General features: G+C 39.1%; 1 non-coding gene across 1 annotated transcript; it reads left to right on the top strand.

The window, feature by feature from the left end:
- The first annotated feature begins 6,343 nt into the window (after positions 1-6,343).
- On the top strand, positions 6,344-6,450 carry LOC128296168 (small nucleolar RNA R71). The gene has a single exon (XR_008286716.1). It is a non-coding gene; the product is annotated as a small nucleolar RNA R71 (small nucleolar RNA).
- The last annotated feature ends 3,189 nt before the right edge of the window (positions 6,451-9,639 follow it).

Consider the following 9,639-nt stretch of genomic DNA (forward strand, 5'->3'; position numbering starts at 1 on the left):
GCCTGTGTGTGATTACTCCAGCCCGTGGCCAAGGCTGTTGAACAGGTACGGGCGTGTAGTATACCCGTGTAAGTTGTGCTTCAATCCTGCCAAGGGACAAAGTCCATGCCGTGTTGATTTTCCACGTGGGTCAATTTTCTCCATTTTTGGCCCGTTTCTCGCTCTTTTTACTCTCTTATGCTTTCCTAAGTATAAAACATGAAATTAAAAGATTAGAAGCATCAAATTCACCAATTCTAAGGAGAAACCATCCATAAATATGTTAAGCATGGGATAAAAATATGTATAAATTACGGTTTATCAATTAACCCCACACTTAAGCATTGCTTGTCCTCAAAGAAAAAATCCTCAACTCATAATCAAAATAAATTATTCTCAATTTATAATCCCTATCAATAATATCTCAAAATAATCCATAAGTACTCATACATTGAAAATTCAACTAAAAGTACATTAGAGTTTCAAACATTCCAAGTTGAGCATTTTATCACGAAAACATAGGTGTCTCCCCTCATCTAAGTGATTACCTTTGATCAAAATATCACAGAGTTTAACATCCTCACTAAAGATTCACTCAAATCACTTAAGGTGTTTAAGGACATCAATAAAAGCACTCATTAGTCAATATGAAAAGTTATTACCATAGGCTTGCTTGAAAATCAAATCTCCACCACTATATATTGAGCTGATACATCAATCAAAAAGGTCTTTTAGAGGGTTGTAACGTGGCTTTGGTTAGGGGGTGTGGTCATAAGTTGAAAGAAAAGGTTAGAATCGAGATTGAATTGAAAAATCACTTAGCTAGAAAAATAACTAGTCATCAATTGAATACAAGTGAGCTTCTTCTCAGAATATGGAATTAACATTCAAGCTCAAAAACGACGCATTACAACTAATATGTATTGAAGTACATTCATGTTTTTTAAAGAACAAGTTAAATACATAGAAGAGCAAAACATAATTAAGCAATTAGTTCAAATCAAATCTTGACAAAAATAGGGATCAAATTAGGGGATTTCAACAATAATGGGTTATGGGTTAATATTGAGGGTGAATCAATTAATGACTTGTTAGGCTCAAAGGGGTTCACTAAGGGTTAATTATGAAGGTAGGCTTTTGTGGAGTGAGTGGGTTAAACCTAAGTGCCTTTATCATCTTGACATATCAAATCAAATGGTGTGGTCTTGATATGCATAATCAAGCAAGTTCTAGAATAACAAATTAAACAAGTTCTAGAATAACAAATCAAAACTGATGCACTAATAAAGAAAGTGAGCATGAAAAGAATAGACTATGCTCTAAAGGCTCAAGATCTCACAAAAATTATGGTTTTTTGATGTTCAAACTTGTGAATTTCAACTTAAGATAATACCTAAACTTAGGGAAACAACCTAAAGGTTTTTAATTCTTCAAAAATCAACTTATTATGCTTGATTCCCTGATGTCCTAAAGTTTAAACAATAAATGCATAAATACCTATGTTTTAATTCAAAACATATTAATAAAAATCATAAATTAATCAAAATTCATTCTAATAGTGATATGAGTGATTCACGTAAGAATAAGACAAAATTTAGGGATTTCTAATGATGATATGAAAGACCCCCCACACTTAAGATGTACATTGCCCTCAATGTACAAAGAAAGATATATTGACAAAGATAGATTTATAATCATAAGATAGGGAGAGAAGTGAAACTTCCTGAATGATGAATGAACTCCTTGAATTGGATTTATGGAGAATAATCGGCCAAAGCGATGACGAGGGTAAAGGAGGATACTCCGGTGGTGGTAAAGGTTGGGTTCCACAAATGCTGCGCCAAAAGCATATTATATCTCAAGTTGGCTATGGCCATGGTCAAACAGGGCATGGCAGTCGTGGAGAACCTTTCCCAGTGGAGTTTCAAGTTCCTGAGTAATAGTGAGCTTTGGAGCTCTTTATAACTGTGATAGAATCAGGAACTTTTTTAGGAAATATATAAGGAAGAATAATTACTCGTAATGAAATAGACGAAATTAAAAATTGTAAAATAATAATTATAAAACCTAATAAAAATAAGCGTAAAGAAAAATAAAAAGTAGTCTTAAAATAAAATAAAAGTAACAACATAAAATAATAAATAAAAGTTTTTAAACATCTTCATCGCTAGATGATTCGCGAGGTGGGGTGGCGATGAGATGTGGAAGTGCTGACAAATTTGATGTAGAGTAGCATCAATGTTATCGAAGCGCCAAAACATTGCTGCTCGAATCAAGTAAGGCACTCAGAGATGTCAGTGTATGAAGCCGACGCATGAACTAGACGAGAGGGGGTGGTGGCTGAGTCGGTGGATCCTCGTGACGTGGAGGGTCCTCATCAGTAATGTACTCTGGATCCTCCTCCTCGATGGACTGGGCGAGGCTGTACTGAGGAGGGTATGTGCCACGTCGTTTCTCGATCATCCTCATACTTAGCATGCTCGAGATACACTATGGGGACATCTGCCTGATAAGAGTGAGGGAGGATGATTGTGCTGCCGTGTTAAGGAGCCCAAAGTACCAAGCCAATCGAGCCACATAGGGCCATATGAAGATGATCCCCCTTCTGTACCGCTCCGTCTGGTGGCGAATAGCAAAGGCAATAAAGTAGGCAAGGTCGATGACGTGCCCATTCGCCATACTCTATAAGAAATAGGCGTCGTGGCTGGTGACAACGTCAGTGCTCTCTCGTCTCCCTATCAGAGTGTGAGCCAAGATGGCATGTAGATACCTCAAGGATAGAGGGAGAGCCGATGCCTTGGAGCGGCTAGGATCGTAGGTGACTGAGGCAGGGACGAGGTCCCTCTAGCATTTCGAGGGGGAGTAGTGGATGTGGCGGTGGAGGGTGTTGAGTTCATTATCGTCCATGAACTCCTCCGTGTATAGCCCTAGTGCAATCTCAAACTTGGGTACGCTCAACTGGCATACTAAACCACCAAGACAGAACTGGACCATTCCAGCATCGTCGAAGTTGGTCATGATGGTCTAAAGATGGAATGTCGAGCAGAGCTTCAATGTGAACTCGAGATACGTTGGCCCGATGATCTCAAAGAAGAGCCCCCACGGGTCAGTCGTTAGGAGGGCTCGGCCGCATCAGCCGAATGAATCTATTCCAGTACGACCTAGTCAATACAGTGGCCTACACCTAGGGGTCAGGCCCGTAATATCTGATATAATTCCTTCTGGGGTCCCAAGGGAACCTGGAGGAACGGGTGCCTAATCTCCGTGGTAGGACCTGAGGATGACGCTGCTCCTTTCCGCTTCTTCGAGTCGGGGATAGCAATCTTCTTACCATGTGAGGATGACATTGTACCTGCATTGAAAAATTTAAGTTCAACCAATAAGTCCCAAAAATAGCACGGAAGCACAAAACTAAATAGGAAGATTTCATGAGACTTACATAATGGATGAAGTAAACAAAACTACTAAAAATATCAAGTTATAGTATTATGGGAATAATGTAACAGGAATTTGAATGAATGCATGTGGGTAAGCATAAATTTCATGGAACTAGGAAAAATGAAAAAGTAGAGCATAATGGAGTAACTAAAATGACAAAACTTTTATAAACAAGCATGAGTATTTTAATATTCTAACTATGAATATTCATTCAAAATAGTTCAATAGAGCAGAGAAATCATGGAATAAACAACATATTTAGAGAGAATAAAGAGAAAAGAGTAAACAAATGCAAAAAGAAGGAGCTTGGGGCGTCAGAATCAGTGTTATAGGCGACGCACGGGCATGAGAGAAGGGCGTATGGAGTTGCAGCTACTAGGGTTAGGGATTTTTGGGGAGGAAGATGATGAATAGTGAGGGGTTTATATAGATTTTGAGGCACACGGTCGTGGGACACGCCCTTGTGGCCTAATTTTTTCCCGTGTGTTTCGTGAATTTTGAATTTGGGCGCGTCTAACATTCGGCCCACACCCGTGTTTTTTGGGTATGTGGGTGTACATGACCATGTCGAATGACCGTGTCTTACTTCGTTCACTTCTCCTACACCTGTGTACATAGGTCCACACCCGTGTTTGTTTTGACAGTGTCGACCACAGGTGGATGGCACGGGCGTGTCACACGCCCATGTTGTTTTGGCAGTTTCACCCACGGTCATGTTGCACGGCTGTCGCAACTTATCGTATCTCGTGTTGGAGAAAAAATCTTGTCTTGTTTTTACACGGCCTAATGTACGCCCATGTTCCTGACCGTGTGGTCTTTTGAAAGTCTGCGTTCCATGATTCGGTTAGTATGTTAGATGTTAAAAACTAATATTTAAAGAAATTGACACTGTTAGTGCTCGAGTTGCCCCCCAATAAGCACTTATTTATAGTTTAAGCTCGACTTACCTCATTTTTGCATGGTCAAGGATGAGCGAGGAGTTTACACTCCTTATTCTTGCTATAAACTTTATCAACATAAGGTTTAAGATGAGTATTGTTTACCTTAAATGTGCCGAATTTGGGATGATTTACCTCGACTGTACCATATGGGAAAATACTAAGGACCGTAAGAGGAATTTCTTCATTAGGTTCAGAAGTGGTAATGCGAGGATCTGTTGTATCTAGCAGTACTTTGTCTCCAACCTTAAGTTGATTTGGTGAGGTATTGAGCTCGTCCTGGCTCGGTTTCGGCTTATCGGGTGTTCTCGATTTTTGTATCTGCCATTCATCTAGCTCCTTGATTTGTAGCCTTCGTTATTCATAGATAGGTCCCTTGTTGTTTGAACATGGCTCATATACGTTCTTCGTAACTGTTTCCTGCACAGAAGGTTTCACCATGTGATTAGTACTAGTAGAATGATTTATACAACCACCTTCAATTTTTAATGTGTTACTCGAATTACAAGCTTGAAGGGTGATTGTTTCGTCTCCCACACGAAGTGTGACTTCACCTGTACCAACATCAATAATGGTTCTAGCAGTCGCTAAAAAGGGTCGTCCTAAAATTAAAGGTGCATTATTGTCCTCTTCCATGTCTAGAACAACAAAGTCTACTGGGTATATAAATTTATCGATCTTAGCAAGAACATCTTCAATGATACCCCTAGGAAATCTAATGGTTTTATCAGCCAATTGAATGCTCATCTTAGTTTGTTTGGGTTTCCCAAAACCTAGCTGTTTAAACATTTTATAAGGCGTAACATTAATGCTTGCCCCTAAGTCAGCCAATGCGTGATGAACATCTAAACTACAAATTAAACAAGGAATCGTAAAACTCCCTAGATCCTTCAATTTGTTGGGTAGTTTATTCTATAATATGGCTGAGCAATACATTCAACTCTACATGCGACGCCTCATCCAACTTTCGTTTATTTGTTAAAAACTCCTTTAAAAACTTGACTGCGTTTGGCATCTGCGAAAGGGCTTCAATAAATGGTAAGTTAATATGTAGTTTCTTTAAAAGTTTATGGAATTTACCAAATTGTTCATCTGATCGGTCTTTCCTTGTCACATTGGGGTATGGCACCCGAGGTTTATATTCTGCACTCATCGGCTTTGGGTCATTGTGGCCTACCTCATTCTTACCTTTGCTTACCACCATTTCTAGCCTTGGTTTTGCAACTAACTCATCCTCATCTTGAATTACAATCGCATTGAGTTGCTCCCTTGGGTTAGATTCAGTGTTGCTTGGTAGGCTACCTTGTAGTCGTTCAAAAATCGACTTGGCGAGCTGTCCAATCTGAGTTTCGAGCCCCTAGATTGATGCTTGTTGATTTTTAAGTGCCATCTCAGTATTCTGAAAACTAGTTTCTGACACTAAGATGAATTTGGTTAGCATCTCCTCAAGGTTTAGCTTTTTCTCCTACTGGTACGGTGGTTACTGAAAGCCTGAAGGGGGTGGTGGTCTCTGATTTCCTTGGCCTCCCCATGAAAAATTTAGGTGGTTCCTCCAACCTACATTGTAAGTATTGTTATAAGGATTGTTTTCAGATCGAGGATTGTTACCCATGTAATTTAACTGGTCGTTCTCCATGTTGTGGCCATAAGGTGGGTATTCTGAACTGCTTGATCCACCTCCACTTGCTTCGTACTGCATTACTGGGTGAACCTATAGAGAACTAAGAAAACCATCAATTTCCTTATTCAAGAGTTTTACCTGATTAGGGAGCATGGTGACCAAATCGACGTTATAAATGCCGGCTATTTTCGTTGGCTTTGTCCTCATGACTTGCCACTGATAGTTATTTGGTGACATCTCCTCTATAAATTCATAGGCATCTTCAGGTGTCTTATTATTGATGGTTCCACCAGCAGTTGCGTCAACCATCTGCCGAGTCGAAAGGTTCAGGCTATTGTGAAACTTTTAGACCTGTAGCTAGAGTGGTAACCCATGGTGAGGGCATCTTCGCAAAAGATCCTTCTATCTCTCCCATGTATCGTAGAGTGTTTCTAAATCCATCTGCACAAAAGAAGAGATATCATTACATAATTTAGCCGTTTTAGCCGGTGGAAAATATTTTAATAAAAACTTTTTAGTCATTTGTTCCCAAGTAGTGATTGACATCCGCGGTAACGAATTCAACCACTGTTTAGCTTTGTTTCTCAATGAAAAAGGGAATAACCGAAGGCGAATGGCTTCATCAAAAATGCCATTTATTTTAAAAGTGTCGCAAAATTCTAAGAAATTTTCCAAGTAAGCGTTGGGATTTTCGTTCTGCAAACCATCAAACTAAACAAATTGTTGTATCATTTGATTTGTGTTAGGTTTCAGTTCAAAAGTATTTGCAGCTGCAGCAAGTCTAACTATGCTCGATTCAGTTCCTGTTAAAGGAGGTTTAGCATAATCATACATAGTGCGTGGAGCAGGATTCTGATTAATAGCAATAGCAGGAGGTAGCAGATTTTCTTGGTTTTCAGCCATCTTCTCGGTTGTGGTTGAAGTATCGTCCTCGTGCTCTTCCTCTGTGTATCGTAAGCTTTGCCTTATTTCTCTTCGGTTTCTGCAAACTGTGCGATCGACCTCACTATCAAACAGATATGGTCCTGATGGGTTTCTTCTGGTCATAAACTAGAAAAACATGTCAGAAGAAAATAAATGAAGAATTAGAAAAAAAAAATAAAAATTTAAATTGCAATAAAAGTAAATGGCTAAAGTAATAAAAATCGAGTGTTCCTAATATCCTAGTTCCCCGACAATGGCGCCAAAAACATGGTACGTGATATTCGTGATAGGTTTTAAAGATTTATGAAAAGATCGTTCTTGAGACTAACTTATTATCACAATTAAGGCAAGTGTACCTATCGAACAGTAGTATAGTTCAGCAAAACCGGATTGTCGAACCCAAAAGAACTACGAGTACTAGTAGTTACTTCCTTTTTATTATCTAGCCTAAAAATTAAGAGGTTTGGTTATCTAAACTAATTACTAAATAAGAATGCACAAAAAAGAAATTTGGAAAAATACTTTTGGGAAAATTCGATTGATTAAGACAATACCTAAGGAAAAATCCACGTAGACTTCACTTGTTATTTGACTCTAAATCAGACGATTTATTCATTTGACTTGATCCGTTGAAATCCCTAAGTTATATTATTATCTCTCTCGAGACTAATAACGTCTAACCCTAGGTTGAATAATTGAAATCTCTTTCTAATTAACACCCTAGAATTGCATTAACTCTATCTATGGATTCCCTTATTAGGTTTCACCCTAATCCAGCAAAATCTTATCATTCTATCTCTAGGCGTGCAATCAACTCTGCTTAATTATGACAAATTTACTCTTAGACAGAGTCTATTCCTCTTCTGAATAAGAGCATAACTTGAATCAATATCCTGGAATATCAAAACAAGAACTAAAAGCACATAATTAAGAACAAGTCAAATATTTATCATACAATTCAGATAATAATAACAAGATCCGTCTTAGGTTTCATTCCCCTTAGGTATTTAGGGGGTTTAGTTCATAATTATGAAAGAAAACATCTCAAAAGCATAAAGATAACAAAACATAAGAAAACCCAAAACTCCTGAAGGAACTAGAAGCGAGATCTTCAGTCTTGATGATGAATCCGGCTTCTGAGATGGATCAATCGCTTTCCTTGAGTAATTCCTTGCTTCCTTCTCTGCGTCCCTTTTCTAAGTGCCTCATCAAGTGTTTAAATAGGCTTTTGAATGCCTAAGAGCCCCTAAAATTGGCCTTTTCTGAATAGGATTATACTTGGGCTCGGCAGGGACACGCCCATGTGTGATTACTCCAGCCCATGGCCAAGGCTATTGAACAGGCACGGGCGTGTAGTAAACCCGTGTAAGTCGTGCTTCAATCCTGCCAAGGGACACAGCCGTGTGACACGCTCGTGTGAGAAAGTCCAGGCTGTGTTGATTTCCCACGTGGGTCCATTTTCTTCGTTTTTGGCTTGTTTCTCGTTCTTTTTACTCCTATGCTTACCTAAGTATAAAACATGAAATTAAAGGATTAGGAGCATCGAATTCACCAATTCTAAGGAGAAACCATCCATAAATATGTTAAGCATGGGATAAAAATATGTATAAATTACGATTTATCAGGTACTGAAAAATAGTACATGGCAATTTATATATATATAAATACAGCATCGCTGCTAGATAATAGGCTAATTGCCTCTCAGACTTTCTTCTTATCACAACAATCCCAACCTAATGCAATGTATCATAAATATCATGGCATCCTATTATGCAGATAGCAGATCATATCAACATCATGTCAGAGCAGATATACAGAATCAGATAGATACACATGCTTATATTAACATACTTTTCAGTAACCAATCAGAGTAAGGGGATTGAGTAACGCTTATCGCCCCTACAGTTAGGTCACAGTCGACTTAGGCAACCCATGCAACCTTATAGATCATGTCAACAAAATTGGGCTCACACACCCGTGTAGGTCACACGGCCCAAATTGGCCTTGCCCGTGTGGATCACACGGCCTGGTCTAGATTCCTACACGCCCGTGTGGTTCACCCATGTGGGCCCACATGCCTATTTGGCCCACACGGCCCATTTTCCTGAGCTCGTGCCTCACACACGGCCTACAAGCCATCACATGCCCGTGTCCATCGCTCCCGTGTGGCACGCGCATGGTCTGGCTAGTCGAACACACAGTCGTGTACCGCCACACAGCCTCCACACAAGCAGTCCAGATACCCATGTGGCATCGACAGTAGTGTATTTTGCTTTCAGCGAAACGCGATTTCAGATCGATTGGAGTACACACCTGTTATCATTTCAAATTTAACGCAATCTCGAGCACTCCAGAACCTATTATTAACAAACCCGAGACCAAAATCAATCACTTGAATGATTTACTAAGAATAGACAAATCCTGAAATAACAGTTCCACTTACCTTCAATGAATAATGATGATTATTCATTGTTTAGAACCTATGTTAGTGATCCAGAGAACATTGATAATCCCTTATACAGCAAACAAAAATCCCTCTTAAACAATCTCCCAATGAAACTACAGAATTTAACAAAACCATACTTACTGAAATTGTGCCAAAACTAATCAGAGGAAAGCAAATGGAAGAGAAGGATAAAAGAACCAAAATTTTGGCAGCACAAAAAAAGGGAATTTTCAGCAAAAAGAAAACAAAATGAAAGGTGGAGAGGGGAATTGCAGAGAATTTTGGTAGGAGAG

The sequence above is a fragment of the Gossypium arboreum genome, chromosome 7, assembly GCF_025698485.1.
Source record: "Gossypium arboreum isolate Shixiya-1 chromosome 7, ASM2569848v2, whole genome shotgun sequence".
Lineage (NCBI taxonomy): Eukaryota > Viridiplantae > Streptophyta > Magnoliopsida > Malvales > Malvaceae > Gossypium > Gossypium arboreum.